Source organism: Taudactylus pleione, unplaced genomic scaffold (genome assembly GCF_031769625.1).
Source record: "Taudactylus pleione unplaced genomic scaffold, aTauple2 ptg000820l, whole genome shotgun sequence".
Classification (NCBI taxonomy): Eukaryota; Metazoa; Chordata; class Amphibia; order Anura; family Myobatrachidae; genus Taudactylus; species Taudactylus pleione.
In genome coordinates, this window is record NW_028285222.1 from 477,242 (window position 1) to 499,272 (window position 22,031).

Sequence of the window (22,031 nt, forward strand, 5' to 3'; positions counted from 1 at the left end):
AGCTGCTGTAAACACAACCCTTTGACAAATGTTAATTCGATGTGCAATGCTATAATGTTGGTTCTATATTAACCCTGCACTAAGCGCATGTATCCGGGGGAGGGGTGGGGATATTTATCCCCTGGAAAATAGAATTTTCTAAATCACAATTTATCAAAAGAAAGACACTGAGAACCTGAGCGCTCGCAACTGGGTCGATGGTGGCCCACAGCGCATGTGGCTCCGTTGTGCGCATGCGCAAGACCCGGCTAGCGATGGGCACTCCGTCGCTCCGGGTCTCGCACCAAAGGGGGCGAGCTGTCGATGTTGAGTGACAGCTCGCCCCTTTTGGTGGGCGGGCCGGGGGGGTGGCTGCCCAAACGGAGCCGTTCCCATGAGAATGCCTGCCGTTTGGGGGCGGCCCCACTGACATCACAAGTAACGTCAGTGGAGAGCTTCCGGCTCTGTTAGAGCCGAAAGCTCTCTGGGGCTTGCGATGGGCGAGACCCTACCACAAGGGTCTCGTCGCAAGCCCGATGGTCGCGATGGTCAAGACACAGCTATGCGAGCAGCCAAGAGGCCACTCCAAAAAAAAAAAAAGCCCGGCCCTGATTCAGAGTGAGCGGCTCTGAATCAGGCCCTGAGGCAGGGGAGCAATACTCCGCGTTTGCGACAAGGAAGCACATGCGCCAGTCAGCTTTTCGGCTTCCATGTGTGCCCTGGGAAGTATTTTTTCCCTGTCAGCAGCCCCAACTAACGGCATCCTGAGTTGCGGGTACGATAGGTGTCCTTGATGAATGGGCTTTTCCATGCTCTGTATGAGACACTATAGCAGACTGTCCCTGACTACGACACATTAGCTTGCACTAGGTGGTGGTAGCTTTGCACCAGGTGGTGGACCTTGATAAATTGGCAAAACTAAATTGATAAATTGACCCCTTGATATTATAACATGCTCCTAATTTAAAAGCTGCCATTAAACCCGGCTTTGCCTTTGAATTGAGCGCAATAAGGTATCCATACTACAGCACTGTACACAGTATATTTTCTTCTTTGAAAACTCCACAATCCAATCACAGGTTTGTCTGATATCCCAAACCAAACACAAACTCACAGTCTCAACTCGCACACACATATGTGCATACTTCCATGTATTTATATTGTAATCCCTTCTAACCTATGTTCTTACTTCCATGTATTTACACCAAATCCCAGCATGCACTGCAACATTTTTAGCATGACCAAATAGCAAAATTGAGGCAGGGAATGTTGGGAAGTGTAGTTTTACAACATCTGGGGGGGGGGTTGCTTATTGCCCACCCCTAATTTACACAGTAGTCTGCCATGTATCGTCCCATTTCCCCCATTCTGCCGACGCTGGGGTCGGGGAATTAGGGAAATCTAACCTGTTTTGAAATCTTCCATTCACCGTTCCTGGCGAGCCTGAGGTTTTTATCATGCTGTTTTTCTCCGATCCTCCAAACGGATCGCTGATCATCAATGTCTGTGGATCCGCGTTGGCATAATGTGGAATCAAGCCGCAGATGTATTGCATCTACAGACCCATTCCCCGTTCTGCCATCTCCTATCAGTGATCAAAGATGCTGATTCGTGGACATCAATGATTGGCGATCTGTCGGCGGATCACGTAAAAACAACACGTTAAAAATCCCCGACTCGCCGATCCTGATCACTTTTTGGTCGGGATCAGTGAATGGAGGATTTTTAACATGTTGGACTTCCCCGAATCCTCAACCCCGGCAGAACGGGGAATTGTGGCAATCCATGAGCCCCATTTAGTCCGCAGCCTACTTCTATGTATTTATACAGTAGTCCTCTTATAACCTATGTACATACTTCCATGTATTTATACAGTAGTCCTCTTATAACCTATGTACATACTTCCATGTATTTATAATGTAGTCCTCTTATAACCTATATACATACTTCCATGTATTTATAATGTAGTCCTCTTAGAACCTATGTACATACTTCCATGTATTTATAATGTAGTCATCTTATAACCTATGTACATACTTCCATGTATTTATAATGTAGTCCTCTTATAACCTATGTACATACTTCCATGTATTTATAATGTAGTCCTCTTATAACCTATGTACATACTTCCATGTATTTATAATGTAGTCCTCTTATAACCTATGTACATACTTCCATGTATTTATAATGTAGTCATCTTATAACCTATGTACATACTTCCATGTATTTATAATGTAGTCCTCTTATAACCTATGTACATACTTCCATGTATTTATAATGTAGTCCTCTTATAACCTATGTACATACTTCCATGTATTTATAATGTAGTCATCTTATAACCTATGTACATACTTCCATGTATTTATAATGCAGTCCTCTTATAACCTATGTACATACTTCCATGTATTTATAATGCAGTCCTCTTATAACCTATGTACATACTTCCATGTATTTATAATGTAGTCCTCTTATAACCTATGTACATACTTCCATGTATTTATAATGTAGTCATCTTATAACCTATGTACATACTTCCATGTATTTATAATGTAGTCCTCTTATAACCTATGTACATACTTCCATGTATTTATAATGTAGTCCTCTTATAACCTATGTACATACTTCCATGTATTTATAATGTAGTCCTTTTATAACCTATGTACATACTTCCATGTATTTATAATGTAGTCCTCTTATAACCTATGTACATACTTCCATGTATTTATAATGTAGTCATCTTATAACCTATGTACATACTTCCATGTATTTATAATGTAGTCCCCTTCTGACCTGTGCTCAAAAAATACATATACATTGTATGCAGTCTTGAAAAAAAGGGACTCCCAGATGTCCTTAAACGTCGGCCAGCGGGCGGTGAGATGTGCTATGATATGATGTGATCAGGAGATTCCGTGTGGTGCAATTTTATTACAACAAGAACAACATAGATTGATTGTTGGATACATTTGACTGTTACAACTCTGGATTCAGTGTTACACTTGTTGTATATGGACTATACTTTTACAATACACTGTGGAATTATAAACAAAATGTATGTAACACACACACACACACACACACACACACGCACACACGCACACACACACCTACCTACCTACCTACCTACCTTGGGATCAGTATGATTTACCACCGGTTCAAATCCCGACGACGGAAGACCGACACCAGTGAAGATCCCGACAGCAGCTAAGGTAGTACAAACTAACCTAACCCCCCCTAACCTTCCCTTAGGGGTGCCTAACCCCCCTCTAAGTGCCTACACCTAACCTACCCTTCCCCGCAGCCTAAACCTAAGTCTCCCAGGGGGGGTGCCTAACCCTAACCTCCCCCCTGGGGTGCCTAACCTCCAATTCCCCTAGCCTAACCTAACACACCCCCTCCCCCGCGCACGGCTGTCCGCACCCGGTAAACCTTCGATCGGGATGCCGGGCGTCGGGCTGCTAGCGTATGTAAAATGACAGGCGTCGGGATTTCGACGCCCGTCATTAGACCCTTGCCGGGATGCCGACGTGCGGCATTTAGACCGTCGGCATCCCGACTGCATACCACTGTATGTACACGCAACTTCATGTATGTAAAAATCAGCCCCTTCTAACCTATGTATATACTTCCATGCAATTAAAACTGCCCCTTGTAAAACTATGTAGGTGATGTAGTTTGCGCAATACAATTGCACTGTGTCCTTGCTTCTACTTGCTGTTTCCGCCTATTACTTGGATAATCCCCATCATAGACATATAAATTAATGATCAATAGCAGCAAGCGTCATTGGTCACTGAGACACCATCACAAGCGCATGAATTGCTGATAAATTGAACCAGATCATTGTGTTTGTGCCATATTCCGAAGCCATAATTAAAAGACAGCTAACCATCTTATGAGTGATTGCGGTAACAATAAGCTGCCACTGACGTTATTGTCATCGCACAAACAATCAAGAAACAACTAATCCACAGACCTGCACAAGCCTCGCGCAGTCTCTCCGGACGCAGCGTGACTTAAATCAATGCCATCTGTGATTGAAAAGGTATTAAGCAGACAAGCTGCAGTGTGAAGTAGATATTATTTGTACGTGAAATCACTGTATGAATCGGGTCCATTAGTGGACAAGACAGACACAATGTATCACCCACAACAAGCCATACATGCACATTACACTGCTGGCAACACGCCCTTAGCAGTGATGGGCCGTCATCTGTTCCAAGAGCCTGATTACTACTCAATGGGGCCACAGGCTAGTTACTGGTTTGGCCCCCCTTCCTCACTCCAGCTTTACTCCTACACAACGGCTAGAATATTACGGGCCCAGTAGAGCTCACTGGCCCCAGTACCTAATGTGCTTGATGAATCATCTGCCTCTGGTGTTATATAAATTCACCATTATATGAAAACAAGGAACACATCCTGATTGATCAAAACTCCCAGTTAGTTTGTACGACCTCATGCAACGTTAACCAAAAGCTTTATTATAACTTTCTGGCTTCCTACAGTGTCATTATACCTACCATCTCATTATGTTACGAGGAAGACTTATCTCCAATAAGAATTTCACACAGCGTAGCTGTGTTGGATAACAAGAGATATGGTAAGAACTTTTGTTATCTCTGTTTCTACAAAGTCCATAGGGTCCACAGGGCGCCCGTCCTGACGCACCTGGCTTCAAATGGGCTGTGTTGCTGGTCACCGGTTTTCCGTCTCCCATTTCTGTGAGTATGGTTTCTTTGTGTGTTCCAGTCTTCCTTCTCTCTGTTTAGTCTCCTCCTCCGGCCTTGGCTGCTTACCAACTGAGGTGCCTGTGGCTCGGGGGCGGGGTATAGAGGAGGATGGACCTAAGTAAATCCTGGGAGCAGCAAAAGCTTTAACTGCGTGGTGCCCGTGGATCCAGATCCAGCTATACCCCAAGGTCAACCCTGTGGACCCCCTATGGACCCTGAAGTAGAAACAGTTTGTATCCAAAAACTAGTATTGGGTCCTATCCCAGGACAAAGAATATAAACCTATCTACCTGATGATATATAGACATGGCTGAAAAGCAGGGTCCTAGAACAATATGGAATGTATTTAGTAAAAAGTTGCAGGAGGACATGTACTGTACAAGATCTTGCCCTGGTGTATATATATATATATATATATATATACCCAAGACACGATTATATACAGAGCCTCGGCTGTTATAGAAGCTCTGTTATGTATTTCTTCCACCGACAAAGCAAATGATTATATAACTGCAGCAAATGCTCATGAAAAGGCTCTGACAACCCACCTGCATCTATCCTACATGTGAGTACAATGTACAAATCTGTATGTGCAGCCCGTGAATATAAATAAGATGAAATATACTTTATGCGCCATTGAATCTGGAAAGTCAGACCTGTAAACCTGAACAATCCATAAAGGACGGACACTTGTATGTAGCTTACTAAAGCAGTTAGGAATCCTCCCATTATAAGTGTACCTGCTATGCAATTTATCATTAATAGTACTGCCTCACTTAGGGCCGTGAAAAGTGCCGTCTGGAGAAAAGCGGATTGATTTCACCTCATTCGCCTGTTTTGACGCAATGTTTTCTCCATGCGTGTCCCCGCTTTTCACCCTTTTCAATTGTAAAAGATGCGAAAACGCCGATGGGCGAATGTTTTACAAAGTGAAACTGGCGGAAATCAGTCTGTACCCCATAAATAGCTTCAGTGACCCTGGGAATCAATATAGAATAATAGTAGTAGGAGCCCTAATAAAGGTAATAGTGAAGTAGTGAACTTATTTTGTTGCAAAGGGCTGTTACATGCATATGTACATACTGTATGTGTGGGAAAATGACAGAAAGTAATGTTTTTTGCTGAAAAAGAAGTACTGTAGTCAGGGGCGTATCTATAATGGGTGCGGGGGACAAACGGGCCCTTGGGTCCACGGGGGCCCTGCACTGCACACCCTACACCCATAATATCCCACGTCGGCTGTGAGCCCCTCAGCCCGGCGCAAAGCCAGTGGGGGGCGCGATCAGTGTGATCGCTCCCCCCTTCAGGCATAGGAGATTGCTGTGGCTGCTACAGAGGGAGGGAGGAAGGAAGTGAGGGGGGGGGCGGCGCCAGACCCGGGCCCACGCCGGGCCCCTCTGGAAGCCCGGGCCCGGGTAAACTGTACCCGCCCCCCCCCCCCTCTCGGCGCCCCTGTACACCAGACCAACTTTCCTCCAACCATCCAATCCGTTGGTTGGTTGGAATGAAAATACGGTAATATGGGAGCAAATGACAATCAGCAATTTACTCCCAAATACCAGAAAACACGAAAAAGGTCGTTCAGGCAAATTGGTTTTATTTTAACTGTTTTATTTAAACAACTTGTCTAAACAACAGCTTTCTTCCGTTTTCCAGTGTTTGGGAGCAAATGGCTGATTGTTATTGTCTCCCATATATTACCGAATTTTCATTCTATCCAAACAACTAGTTGGATGGTTGGGGGAAAGTTGGTCTGGTGTATAGTCAGCTAAAGTGGTCTAATTAATGACCCTTTGCATTTTTTGGTTACAATAAAATCATTAGATTAAATTATTATTTTTTTATTGAATTGGTAATAAAACAAAATAAGTGTGACTGAAGGTCTATGGAACAGCTTCAATTCAGGGGGCCAATCTGATTTTATATGCAGTCGATGGATTGAGGCTGATTGATAAATGTGTGTAATCATGCAAATAAAGTTGAACGACTCAACATCTCTCAAAACTACAGTGCATCCGGAAAGTATTCACAGCGCTTCACTTTTTCCACATTTTGTTATGTTACAGCCTTATTCCAAAATGGAATAAATTCATTTTTGTCCTCAAAATTCTACACGCAAAAATCTCAAAAAAACTTTTTACACGTTGTCATTATGTGGTATTGTGTGTAGAATTTTGAGGACAAAAATTAATTTATTCCATTTTGGAATAAGGCTGTAACATAACAAAATGTGGAAAAAAGTGAAGCGCTGTGAATACTTTCCGGATGCACTGTAATGCCAAGGAACTACATTCTGCTGCAGATTTATCCGTGGGACAAGTCACCCTATGGATGCAGGAAGATGCTGGGCAGAAAATACCCAGATGCATATTTAAAAAATAAATACATGTAAGGGTAATGACAAAAACTATAATAGAGGCAATAGACATTCGTGTACAGAGGCCCTGATTCAGAGCCGGTCGCTCTGACAGAGCGCTCGCTCTGAATCAGGGCCGGTCTTTTTTTTTTTTTTAGAACGGCATCCTAGCAGCTCGCATAGCTGTGGGTGACCACCCACAGCTATAGTGAGTGGCCATGATGATGGTCGCGATGGTCAAGACCACTGCAACCATCGGGCTTGCGACGAGACCCAGAGAGATTTCGGCTCTAACAGAGCCGGAATCTCTCCACTGACATCACTTGTGATGTCAGTGGGGCCGGCCCCAGACGGTAGGCGTTCTCATGGGAACTCCTCCGTCTGGGCAGCCACCCCCCCGGCCGCCCACCAAAGGGGGCGTGCTGTCACGCAACAACAACAGCACGCCCCTTTGGTGCGAGACCCAAAGCGACGGAGTGTCCGTCGCTGTCCGGGTCTTGCGCATGCGCACGACGGAGCCGGCTCCGTCGTGCGCATGCGCTCTGGGCCACCATCGACCCGGTTGCGAGCGCTCAGCGCTTGTGACCGGGTCTGAATCAGGTCCAGACTCCCCTCCGAAGGTACATATGTTAAAGATGTAATTCCAGCAAACGCACCCATGGGTGAAGGGTGGGAGAGGGTTCCACTTGGGTTATTGTGATTTATACATGCTAATGTGATTACATTGCTAAGCCCCATGCACTTACTTACCTCCTGGGCCTACCTTCCAAGAACTTCCACAAGTAGGGATGGCCATCGACCATCGATACTTATCAAACATCAATGGTTAACTAAAGATGGTCAATGGTTTTGCCATCAATGGTCAGAGATCCAATGATTCCCTGCCATCAATGGAAGAGTAGAACCAGATGTTTTTCTTTTTTAGTTGACATGGAGCTTAACCCCGCCCTAGCGTTCGCTAAGCCACGCCCCTAGATTGATTGACCCATGGCTCTCCGTGGCCCCCAGCAGTGGTGGCCATTGAATGGCGCAAACCGTTGATGGTTCAGTGCCATTATTAGTACTCACCGCTGGAACCATCGATGGACAGTCCACCGATGGTGATCCCTATCCACAGGTGAGTTAAAAAACTGGCAGCAAGAGTTCTATATATTTGCCTAATCTGGTCAAACATAGATTAAGAGGACATGTTCTAAAACTGGAGGGTGGTAGGTTCAGGGGAAATTTGAGGAAAACTTACTTCACAGAAAGGGTAGTGGACAAGTGGAATAGCCTCCCATCAGAGGTGGTAGAGGCTACGTAGACAATTTAAACATGCATGGGATACACATAAGGATATACTTCAGAAGAAGTAAGGATCAGTAAGGGTTGAGGTAATAAAATGTTTAAAAATTAGGCAGACTAGCTGGGCCAAGTGGTTCTTATCTGCCGTCAAATTCTATGTTTCTATGGGCCTAATTCAGACCGCTCGCGAGCGCTGAGCGCTTGCAAGCGGGTCGATGTTGTCCCAGTGCGCATGCGCATGACGGAGGTGGCTCCGTCGTGCGCATGCGCGAGACCCGGATAGCGACGGGTCTTGCTACAAAGGGGGCGTGCTGTCGTAGGTGAGTGACAGCACGCCCCCTTTGGTGGGCGTGCCGGGGACGTGGCTGCCCAGACGGAGGCGTTCCCATGGGAACAGGTGCATTGTCTGAAAAAATAAAGTTCTTAAAATAATAATAATAAGGTGGACAAGTAGATAAAATCAGGGTGGCCTCCTCTCTGATGATTCCAGAGGGTTGGGTATGGGATATATAATATTACCAGCCAGTGGCCCGACACTGCCTGATGGCCAGACATGGGGTAGCGGGACAATCGATTCAGAATTATTGATCACATTCCGCCTAGCATTAGAGGTGGGAATAGGCCCAAGCAACGGTTACAATTAGAATGTCAGTGAATCAACAAACTAGATACCCTAAGCCCAAAGGGTGTAAATGAATCGCTTGGATTGCAACGCTTCTCATTGATCCCTGATTGATTTAAGTATACAGTCTGTGTATCCTGCAATCTGACATATTTGTTTACTAACGACTATTCTTGCCTGTGCATTGCCTCGTCGATAAGCAGAGGATCCTATCTTTAGTTTTGTTATGATGGTTTGTGCTAATGAGTTCCACGATCATTGTTTTTAATATTATGTGTTTGTTTATGTTATTGTTGGGTTGCCAAGGCAACTAATACAGCCGTTCCGGATTTGCTCCCCTGGATGCTGCTGCATGATGATGTTACCTGGACCGCAACGCCCAATATGATAGTGATATTCATCTTATTGATAGATAGTCCCTAAAAACTAGAATAATTGTCTACAAGTGTGCACAGATACAAGTGCTTATGGTCGTTTGTGTAAGGCAGGGGGTGGGAACCACCTCAGGCAGTGAATGTTAGGTATATTCCTGTATTGCAGGCATGATCACGATACATCTGTCGCTGGAAATGTATGTTCTAGTAAAGTCAAGTATCCTAAAATGACACATATTCACTTAGTTGCACAAGGAAGCCCTGCATCTGCTAAACTGAGAATTCTGCAACTGCCCTGACGTAAATCAGCCCTCCATTAATAGACGTAACTGTCCAGGAGAAAGGTGAATGAAGGGTTACAGCGTACAGCAGAGATTCCTTCCACCAGCATCCAATTAGTAAGTCATTTAATGGCTAATAGGAAAATGGGCAGACTGGTTGGGCCATGTGCTTCTACATTACCCAGATCTCTGATACAATTAACTAGTTCAAACTGTCCTATATGGCTGCCCTTGTGGTGGAATGGATGAGCATGGGTTTCTATGGAGACAGGAGCAGGAAATAGAGAGCCTAGTTATTCACTACAAACTACAGACATCAATGGGACATGAGGCACTCAATGCCTCATGCCTCCCTGGAATCTCTAGTTCAATGGCTCTCCACATTTTTGGTATTGTGACACAGACACCCCATGATTCACCTTAAATAATCTCTCTCTGGGGGGGGATTCAATTGAACACGATGTGAAAGAGCTCTGGGAATGAGGGCCCGAGCTGTAAACCGGCGACTAGAGGAATTCTGCTCACAGCCTCCTGAGGTACGAGGAGAAAACCAACTTAACTAGTGCTGCGATGTAAATTGTGGTATTACCACGTGCGCTTCCAGCATTGCGCCTGTAACTTTAGTCGTAAAATGCTGTTTACTGCGGCTAAAACTCGCCCATTGGTCAAGGTAAAACTGCATCTGCCGACAATTGAATAGCTCTAGCACTCATTCCCGAAACAAAACAATATCATGGTTGATTGACTCCCCACCCCCCCTATATATTTATTTATTAGATATAACTACTGATAATCTGCAGAAACAATTAAATTATGACGGGCATATTTATTAATTCCCAATTAATATTTATTAATTCCCAAAGACTTGCCCCAATAACTAACATCTCTTATTGCCACTACTTGCGGTGATGAGGGAGGGATGTAGTTTCAGGACAATGTATCATTTTACCCATGTCAGGATAGTTACTCCAATAGGCATGCAGACCTGGCGAATGCTGACCTCTGTTCTCTTTTCTCGCTGATTGCAGCAGCAATAATTGCATTGCCGGGTTCCGTCATGACATTGTTCCTGCAGATGCACAAAAAGCGCGGCGGAATAGGAGGAGCATATTGTCGCAATCCAATAGCCACCATTCTATATGATGAGGTTATAGGGAGCTAAATAGATCTAAATACTCATGATCATTATAAGCAAATAAATCAGGGAAAAGTTTGCGCACGGCAGCCATGTTTGTTATTGCGCTAAAAAATGAACACTGGGACTTTGGTTGCTTATAGCAACACAGCCATTTTCCCTTTCACTAGTTTGGAAAAATAAGCCCCCCCACTGTATCTGCAGAACTTGCCAGTGCTATGAACATTGACGCTGGGTTCCGGCCACATCATATAAAATGATAAGACATTCCTAAACAGATGTACGTCAGCACCCTGGATGTGAGGAGGAACAGAGGTGAGAAATCAGCTATCAGTACATAGGCGTTACGCTCGGCCAGTTCCCGGTTACACCACATTGGCGAGCAGCTCCCAACGCCTGCAGTGTTAGCGGTTTTACTGATCTAACACCTGAGGGGCTCGCGGGACTGTGTAGCAGACTTTGCAATTGTCAAAACATTGAATATAGATCGCTGAGACTCCCAAACTAAGCTGTACTATCTTAGCTGCCCCAAGGTTTTAAACATGGAACAATAAACAAACTGTTGTAAGCATTGTTGGGAAAATATCATGAACCTGAGGGGCTACATCTTCTGTTTAATAACTTGATAATCAATAACGGCATGTAGACTGCGTACACTGTAGATTTTCATGTTCGGGACCATAACTCCAGAGGACAAACTGCTGTAAAATACTGCTTAATAAATTGCATATATTGAATTGTATTGGAGAAAAAGAAAGAAAGAAAGAAAGAAAGAAAGAAAGAATAGAAAATGAAGGTCTAGATTTAACCCATCCCTTTTCAAGCACCTGTGAGACCATTCATTTGATCTGAGCATCCACTATTTTATATTTCTGTTCTGAGAGGCATGGATGGGACCAGCATTGGGAGGGTGTACTGGTTCCTATAGTGCTCTCTGGAATATTCTGTGGTACATCCAGGTGAGTTGGTTCTCAACTTAGATATATTAATGCATACGCTATTATCATTATCACAACAGTATGCAATTATATGACTCAAAGTGGGTGCTATCATCATGTAGCGTTAGGGACACTGGTACAGAGCATACTTGCCGACAATCAGCTCCAGCCTTCCGGGAGGGAGCTGATTGTCAGCTAATAGCAGGGGGCGGGGCGGCCATTGGGGGCGGAGCCGGGGGCGGCCATTTGGTGGCACACTGGGGGCGGGGGCGGCACGATAGCGTCATCGTGACTCCGCCCCCTCTTCACAATGCTGATATTTTCAGCATTGTGAAGCAGGGGGCGGAGCCACAATGACGCGATCTTGCGCGAATCGCGTCACCGGGCCCCCCGCTGCGAGGGCTTCCATTGTTTTCAGGGGGGGAGGTCGGGAGGTTCGCAAGCTTCCGGGAGGCTTGCCTGCCTTTCCGGGGGGCCGGGAGCGGCACCCGACAACCGGGAGGCTCCCGGCCAAATCGGGAGGGTAGGCAAGCCTGGTACAGAGGCATCTTGACGTGGCCCGGAACTCAAACATAGCATATATATATATATATATATATATATATATATATAAAGTCATATGGGCTGGCACTCCACATTCAAGCAATCCATAAATTGGCCCAGGTGCCATCCAAAATGCTCCGAAGGAGCAGTGTATTTAAGGTCAAATGGTAGGCGGCACTCACGGGTCTTTTAAGCAAAGAATCAAACTGACAACTGTGTCAAACCTTGTCCGACGTTTCAGTCAGTAAAGACTTATCAAGAACATGAAAACAATTGTGTAATGACATACCTTTATACCAGAACATCACGGGTGATAGGTGCTGCCTCCGTGTGCTGGCCGCCGGGCGCATTGGGAATGACGTCATTAGCACGTGTCCAGAGTCCAGCGCGGCCGCAACGCAACGTCACCGCCAACGAGGTAACGTCAGGCGTCCAGACGCACGCCTCAGACATTATGCCCGACTGTCAGAACCAGCGCCCCTGCGGTCAGGAGGCTGAATAACACTTATATTAAATAATAATAATAAAGTATTAAGCGCAAACGATTGCACTGTGTAGAAGAAGAAATGTGTGGAACATACCTTAGAAGTGATATAAGATGTATCTAATAAAAAAACAGTGAGAAGAGTGTGAAGAAAAGGAAATCAATTAGAATAAAAGAGATTATCCCACCGTAAAGTGACATAGGGCTCTATTTACTACAATCCGCATATTGAATGCGGATTGTAGTGTGATATTACCGAGTGAATTCGCATTGCTAATTCAGGCAATATCACAGGGATTTACTATAAATCCCTTGCAGGGACAGAGCTTGCGATAAAGCTCTGTCCCTGCGGATCCCATCCGCACTCTAGTCGCGGTATTTTCGGAAAAAATACCGCGACTAAGAGCCCGCTCATGCGCCGACCGACCACCGCTACTACCCCCCCACCGACGCTAAGCCCCGCCCCCGGCGCTAAGTCAAAAGATATTAAAACTTATATAAAGTTAGACTATCTCAAAAAACAGCATTATTCAAAAATCAGAATACGAATACGATTAAATCAAAAGGTGAAAGATGTAAAAATTACACATCCACTAATGATGTAGACTATACTAGACAACTTACGCATGGCATCACTTGAGGCCAACTAACCAGTCTTTCCGAAGTAGATGGTAAGGGTATATTACAGAACCTAATCTTCCTAGGTGGTCTCCCTCCCTAGTACTACTTAGGCCCAATACTGCTTGGCTTCCAAGATCAATCGAGTTTGGGCATAGCCAGTATGGTATGTCTGTAAATAAGAACTCATCTGTAAGGATATGCTGGTGGAGGCCGGTGCCAACATTTGTTGCCAATACCGTATAAATAGCCACTATGATGAGGCCATAAAAAAAGGAAGCAGCATCTCAGAGATAAAAACTGAAAAATAAAGAATATGAGGTTTATAGCTGTCAGAATTTTAAAAAAAAAATGTGAGTGAAGAGAATGAAAAAATATAAAAACATGAAAAAATTTAAAAAATAAGAATGTGTAGTCAAATCCAAACAAAAAAGTTCATCGCTTCCAGAGTTGTAGCTTCTAAGAAACGGTCATATTCAGTGTTCATGTGCCCGGAAGGTCCTCGTTATAGATATCATGCAAAAGATAGAGTCTTGTTTAGTCCACAAGGGGTAACAGTGTTCAGTTTATGTATCCATTGTGTTTCCAACTGGAGTAAACGTTTCTCTCGGTCACCTCCTCTTCTAAGGGGGGGTACGTGGTCGATGATTTTATAGGTTATGGTAGCCAAGGAATGCTGTCTCTCTTTAAAGTGGCGGGCCACCGGTTGGTCAATCTCTTTTCCTGCTAGAGCTTGTCTAATGGCAGTACGATGGTGTGCCATCCTTTCTTTGAAAGTACGAGTGGTTTTGCCTATATGTACTAGGCTACACGGGCATCTTAGCATGTATACCACATATCTGCTCGTGCACGTCAGGATATGTTTAATCGGGATTTGTTTGCCAGAGTGCGGATGAATGATGTACCTACTAGGTTCCATATAGCTGCCAGTGGTGCACCCAGTGCACCTGTAGCAACCTGGTATTCTGGATAAAAAGTTGGAAACTGGAATAAGCGATGGTGGTGAAATGTCATTATGGACCAACCAATCCTTGAGATTTTTCCCTCTTTCATGGCACATCATAATATTTGATTTGTATAAAGATTTAATACTGGCATCAGAGTTAATGATCGGCCAAAGGGTCTTAGTGGTGTGGTTTATGAATTTGCTGGCTGTATTGTACTTATTCGTAAAAAACATAGGCCCTCATTCAGAGCCGCTCGTTAGCGGCAGTACGCTCTTTCCGAGCGATGTTTGCACATCTGCGCATGCGTACGCTTTTTAGTACGCATGCGCGAACCAGTCAGTGCGGCCGAAAATCCTTTGTACGCTATATAGCGAGTGCCTGCTATTTTGAGTGACAGAATGAGGCGTATGTGGGTGGTAACAGGGGAAGGTGCTTGAAAATGGGGAGTGGAGATCCGAACGCAGGCGTGCTTAAAGGTCAAAACGGGCGTTTTATGGGTGTGTATATTTAAAACAGCAGCGTCATTGACCACGTCACTGGGTTATTTTATAGCCAGAACTGCACGCAAATTTGTGGTAGCAAACACCAACCACAAGAATAGCGAGCAGTTCATACGCTGGTCGATGTACTCGATTAATCTAATAAATAGCGGACATGACGTAGGATGCGTGCGGCCAGGGGGCGTTTTTAACAAATAAACGAGCGTATGTTTTGCTCGTTCGTTCAGACTTAGAGGTGTGAACACACTGCAATGTGCGTACGGATCATTTAAATAGCCACCCCTTGTTTTTAAACGAACGACCGCAAATAGCGTCCGGCTCTGAATGAGGGCCATAGTTTTATTGATTTTTTTACTTTTGACTCTTGAAGTAAATAGTTCCTGTTGTGTCATCGCCATGACTTTGCTTTTGATGTTAGCCAAATCTCTGGAGGAATAACCTCTGCCAATTAACTTTTTGGTCATATCATCAATTTCCAAAGCAGCTGTCTCATCATTCGTAGTAATTCTTCTAATGCGTAAAAACTGGGAGAATTGAAGTCCCCTCTTCAAGGCAGTCGGATGGTGGCTTTTGGCATGTAACAGAGTGTTACAATCAGTGGCTTTATGGTAGATCTTGGTTTCAAACTCTGTACCCTTCCATTCTATCAACACATCCAGATAATGTACTGCTTGATGATCACATTCATAGGTAAATTTTATGAAATCATGCATTTGATTGACCAGTGTCATATAATGTTCAAATTGTTCCCGTGAGCCTGACCAAAGAATCATATATTGTGTCTGAGTACACACTACACAATCCCTCATACAATGTAAAAATATATTGTATCTGCGTACACACTACATAATCCCTCATACAATGTAACAATATATTGTGTCTGTGTACACACTACACGATCCGCCGTACAATGTAACAATATATTGGTGTCTGCGTACACACTACACGATCTGCTGTACAATGTAACAATATATTGTGTCTGCGTACACACTATACAATCTGCTGTACAATGTAACAATATATTGTGTCTGTGTACACACTACACGATCCGCCGTACAATGTAACAATATATTGTGTCTGTGTACACACTACACAATCCCTCATACAATGTAAAAATATATTGTATCTGCGTACACACTACATAATCCCTCATACAATGTAACAATATATTGTGTCTGTGTACACACTACACGATCCGCCGTACAATGTAACAATATATTGGTGTCTGCGTACACACTACACGATCTGCCGTACAATGTCACAATATATTGTTACAGAATTAATGTTCCTGCACCGCATCGTACGTCGGATCGTCCCACCTGATCTGCAGCAAATCATACGGGAAAATGCAACCACGTAAATTCATCCTACGAGGTGGGATAATCTCTTTTATTCTAATTGATTTCATTTTCTTCACACTCTTCTCACTGTTTTTTATTCCTTAGATACATCTTATATCACTTCTAAGGTATGTTCCACACATTTCTTCTTCTACACAGTGCAATCGTTTGCGGTTAATACTTTATTATTATTATTTAACATAAGTGTTATTCAGCCTCCTGACCGCAGGGGCGCTGGTTCTGACAGTCGGGCATAATGTCTGAGGCGTGCGTCTGGACGCCTGACGTCACCTCGTTGGTGGTGACGATGTGTTGCGGCCGCGCTGGACTCTGGACACGTGCTAATGACGTCATTCCCAATGCGCCCGGCGGTCAGCACACGGAGGCAGCACCTATCACCCGTGATGTTCTGGTATAAAGGTATGTCATTACACAATTGTTTTCATGTTCTTGATAAAAGTCTTTACTGACTGAAACGTCGGACAAGGTTTGACACAGTTGTCAGTTGTCTTTGCTTAAAAGACCCGTGAGTGCCGCCTACCATTTGACCATATATATATACACACACACACACACATATATATATATATATATATATATATATATATATATATATATATATACATATATATATGGTTCCAGAAAGAAGCACACTACACGATCCGCCGTACAATGTAACAATATATTGTATCTGTGTACACACTACACGATCCGCCGTACAATGTAACAATATATTGTGTCTGCGTACACACTACACGATCCGCCGTACAATGTAACAATATATTGTGTCTGCGTACGCACTACACAATCCCTCATACAATGTAACAATATATTGTGTCTGCGTACACACTACATAATCCCTCATACAATGTAGCAATATATTGTGTCTGTGTACACACTACACGATCCGCCGTACAATGTAACAATATATTATGTCTGTGTACACACTACACGATCCGCCGTACAATGTAACAATATATTGGTGTCTGCGTACACACTACACGATCTGCTGTACAATGTAACAATATATTGTGTCTGCGTACACACTACACGATCCCTCATACAATGTAAAAATATATTGTGTCTGCGTACACACTACACAATCCCTCATACAATGTAACAATATATTGTGTCTGTGTACACACTACACGATCTGCCTTACAATGTAGCAATATATTGTATCTGTGTACACACTACACGATCCGCCGTACAATATAACAATATATTGTGTCTGAGTACACACTACACGATCCCTCATACAATGTAACAATATATTGTGTCTGCGTACACACTACACGATCCGCCTTACAATGTAACAATATATTGTGTCTGTTTACACACTACACGATCCGCCGTACAATGTAACAATATATTGTGTCTGCGTACACACTACACAATCTGCTGTACAATGTAACAATATATTGTGTCTGTGTACACACTACACGATCCACCGTACAATGTAACAATATATTGTGTCTGAGTACACACTACACAATCCCTCATACAATGTAAAAATATATTGTATCTGCGTACACACTACATAATCCCTCATACAATGTAACAATATATTGTGTCTGTGTACACACTACACGATCCGCCGTACAATGTAACAATATATTGGTGTCTGCGTACACACTACACGATCTGCTGTACAATGTAACAATATATTGTGTCTGCGTACACACTATACAATCTGCTGTACAATGTAACAATATATTGTGTCTGTGTACACACTACACGATCCGCCGTACAATGTAACAATATATTGTGTCTGTGTACACACTACACGATCCGCCGTACAATGTAACAATATATGGCGTCTGCGTACACACTACACAATCTGCTGTACAATGTAACAATATATTGTGTCTGTGTACACACTACACGATCCGCCGTACAATGTAACAATATATTGTGTCTGAGTACACACTATACAATCCCTCATACAATGTAAAAATATATTGTATCTGCGTACACACTACATAATCCCTCATACAATGTAACAATATATTGTGTCTGTGTACACACTACACGATCCGCCGTACAATGTAACAATATATTGGTGTCTGCGTACACACTACACGATCTGCTGTACAATGTCACAATATATTGTTACAGAATTAATGTTCCTGCACCGCATCGTACGTCGGATCGTCCCACCTGATCTGCAGCAAATCATACGGGAAAATGCAACCACGTAAATTCATCCTACGATGAATTGGAGGTACACTCTATACGATGGTCATTGCGATTCATCGCTGATCTCAAGGTTTGCTAATATATCGTATAGTGTGTACCCAGCTTTGAAATTATAGATGAACCAAGCACAAGACAAAGGACCTTATTCAGACCTGCTCGCAAGCGCTGAGCGCTTGCAAGCGGGTCGATGTTTAGGCCCTGCTCACGCGCATCGGCCGCACTGTGCGTGTGCAAGCCCCGGAGCGAGAGAGAAATTCTCTCGCTCCGGGGCTCGCTACCAACGGGGCGGCTGTCGATGTTGATCGACAGCTCGCCCCGTTTAGTAGGCGGGGAGAGGGGGGTGGTTTCACAAACGGAGGCGTTCCTTAAGGAACGCATGCCGTTTTGTGGGCAGCCGCAGTGACATCAGCAGTGATGTCAGTGGCGAGCTTCCTGCTCGATCAGAGCAGGAAGTTCCCTGGGGCTTGCGGTTGCTGAGACCCAACCTTAGGGTCTCGTCACAAGCCCCGATGGTCGCGATGGTGACCATCAACCTGGTCGTTCGCTAAAGCTGTGGGTGGTAACCCACAGCTTAGCTAGCGACCAGGAGGCCGCACTTCAAAACACAAGCGGCCGCCCACATTCAGAACGACCGTTCGCATTATGCGACCTCCTCTGAATGAGGGCCAAAGTCTTTATTGCCATGTATGATGATGTTGCCTAGCACACTGCTCCATATTGTCCTAGTCACTCACACACAGTCAGTGTCAGGCTAGAGTATGAAGTGCCCATGACATAACCTGTCACTAGAGGGATATGTGCAGCCCATTGAGGACATGATGAACACTCTACCTTCCACTTTTCAAAACCTCACTACCCCTACATTATACCTGTGCATCAGAGGGGTGGGGGAAGGACTGGGGGTAGTGAAGTTCATACAAGGTGAATTTCATTATTATTATCCTTTATTTATATGGCACCACAAGGGAGTAGAAGAAAAGAGACAGTGTAGATGAGGGTATTGGGGAGGGGGAGCAGTAGTAGTCATGATGGGCGAGAGATACAGGAACAGTACGGTTCACATGTCTAAAAATCAGATAAAAGGAAGAACAGTGCTGGTAGATGTAAAGGCAAAACTACAATAGTACATTATAAACAAAAGGAGTTTGAGCTGTTAAAGTTGCAGCGCTTTAAAATTAGGATAAAGTATTTTTAAAAATGTATAGGTGTGAAACAATGGTAGATACTATAGTGGTATAGAGATACACTGACAGTGGTACAGGAATCATTTACACAGTGTAGAGTAGTAAAACATTCATTCAGAAAACAAGTGTGCAGCAAACTAACTGGTCGCTGTTTGCAATGTGGAATCAGGGTGTTGGCAAATATAATGTGGATATGAATATGGTGGGATTGATGTGACACTTCTCTCATGCTCAGTTAATCTGTAGGAAAAGTGTGATTAATATATGTGGGCACGGCAGGGGACTAAGGTGGATACTTGAAAGTCAGTCATGCCATAGTGAAGGCAGATATAGGGGCAGATTCTCAGTTGGGAGCAACGCAAAGTAGGCAAGTAACTCTGTATCTGGAACAAACCATGCTGCAATACAAGGGGTGCATTTGTTAACTTTGCACGCAGGGTACCGGCTGCTTTTGCATGTAGACCAAAAATGTTGCAATTTAGAGTTCAGCTAAGACACCCCCCAACACTCACTCTCTAAATCAGGGGTCTTCAAACTTGGCCCTCCAGCTGCTGTGGAACTACACATCCCAGCATGCACTGCCACCTTTTTGATATAACAGCATGCTAAAACTATGTGCAGTGCATGCTGGGATGTGTAGTTCCACAGCATCTGGAGGGCCAAGTTTGAAGACCCCTGCTTTAAATCTCTCATTTTCCATCTCCCCGCCTGCAGGGCAGCATGGTTCTGGTGTAACGTTACTTGCTTATTTATTGTTTTACTTTGATCCCGTCTCAGAATCAGACCCATAGACCCTGCCATATGCCGCCCACACTCCCAACGGGATCGGTATGAAATACCGCCGGCCCTCTGGCCGGCAGTTCGATTCCCGGCAGCGCCTGGCTGACCAAAAGCAGAGTTCCCAGCAGTGGAAGCCCGACAGCGCTGGAAATCCTGATAGTCGCTAAGGTAAGTATAAACTAATTTAACCTAACCCCCTAACCCTAACCCTCCTTAGGAGTGCCTAACCCTAAACCCCCCCCTAAGTGCCAAACCCTAACCCTCCCTCCCCCTAGCCTAACCCTAACCCTCCCGGGTGGGTGCCTAACCCTAAGTCCCCCCCGGGTGCCCTAAACCTACCCCCCCCGCGCGATTGTCCGCTCGCAGCGCCCGGCATCCCTTCAATCGGGATGCTGGGCGCCGGTGTCCTGGCGTCGGGAAAATGACAGGCCTCATTTAACTCCCGCCGGGATAATGCAGTCGGGAAGTTGGCTGTCGGGATTAAGAGCCGGGGTCCCGATTGCATCCCTTTTACATGCATACTGAGATTAGGCGCAGTCATAGATCGCCAACACAGTTTATCTAGAAGGCCAGTGGTTCCCAATCTGTGTGCCGCGGCTCCCTGGGGTGCTGCAGCGCTGTCACTGGAGTGCCGAGGCCGGTGTCCTAACGAGCCTGTCTTTTTTATTTATTTTTTTGTCCATGGCGGAAGAGGATCGGGGAGGTGAGGTGAGCAGTGTGGGGGAGTGTGCGGGAGCTGGCAGTAGTAAGTAACAGACAGAGAGGCTGCCTACTGTTAAATTGGGTCCTGGATGATCTGAGGACTCGGAGCTGAACTTCGCTGGTGATCGTCGCTACTAAAGGTAAGTAATGGGGAGGGGGAGCTGCAATGAGAAAAAGCTATACTTTACGGAGGGGGCAGCATGGGGAACTATAGTGGAGAGGGCCGGGTTGGTGAGGGGGGGCGCTCACATAGTGCTGCGTGCCACAGTGTTCTATAGGGAGGGGGTCTCATAGGGAACTACAGTGGGGCGGGGCAGATCGGGTTGGTGAGTGGAGCCTGGGGGGGGCGGGAAGCACATAGTGCTGAGTGCCAGTGTTCTACAGGGTGGGTGCCGTATAGGGAACTATAGGGATGGGAGGGGGGCTACAAAAGGAGACACTTGGAGGGGGTTGCAAAGGGATACTGGAGACACATGGAGGGGGCAAAGGGAGAGACATGGAGGGGGCAAAGGGAGAGAAATGGGGGGGCACTTAGTATGAATAACACAGGTTTTTCACTTTCTTTTTTAAATAGTTATTACGTTATTTTTACCCAACTACTTTAAAACCGGGACTGCTCTATAATTATTTTGACTTAGGAGTCCCTAAGGGTGCCTTGAACTGAGAAAGTTTGGGAACCACTGTATTAGTCTGTGAGAATAGATCGGACTGTAGAAGTGATAATTGGACACTGCTGTAAGTGTCCTAAGTGTGGCACAAGTAAGTGACATTATGTACTGCTCACCAGACACCTCAGTCTGCTACGGAAAGGGTTTAACACAAAAGGTTCTTTAAAGAAACGTTTAAAATCTGCCTTGAAGCCCATGGTCCCACTGTGAATCAATAATGCATTATACAAATGTTAATAACGTTATTAATACCTCTGTTGGGATAAAAGCAAGGTATTAGTTGAAATATAAACCAATGGTTCTCAACTTCAGTCCTAAACTATCACCAACAGGTCCTGTTCTGTGATTTCATTAATCATGCACA

General features: G+C 44.6%; 1 protein-coding gene and 1 pseudogene across 4 annotated transcripts in view; both read right to left on the bottom strand.

The window, feature by feature from the left end:
• The window catches only part of SHANK2 (SH3 and multiple ankyrin repeat domains 2), a 607,737-nt gene that overhangs the window by 184,339 nt on the left and 401,367 nt on the right, over window positions 1-22,031 (bottom strand). The window lies entirely within an intron of this gene.
• Window positions 13,409-13,527, bottom strand: LOC148474678 (5S ribosomal RNA; annotated as a pseudogene).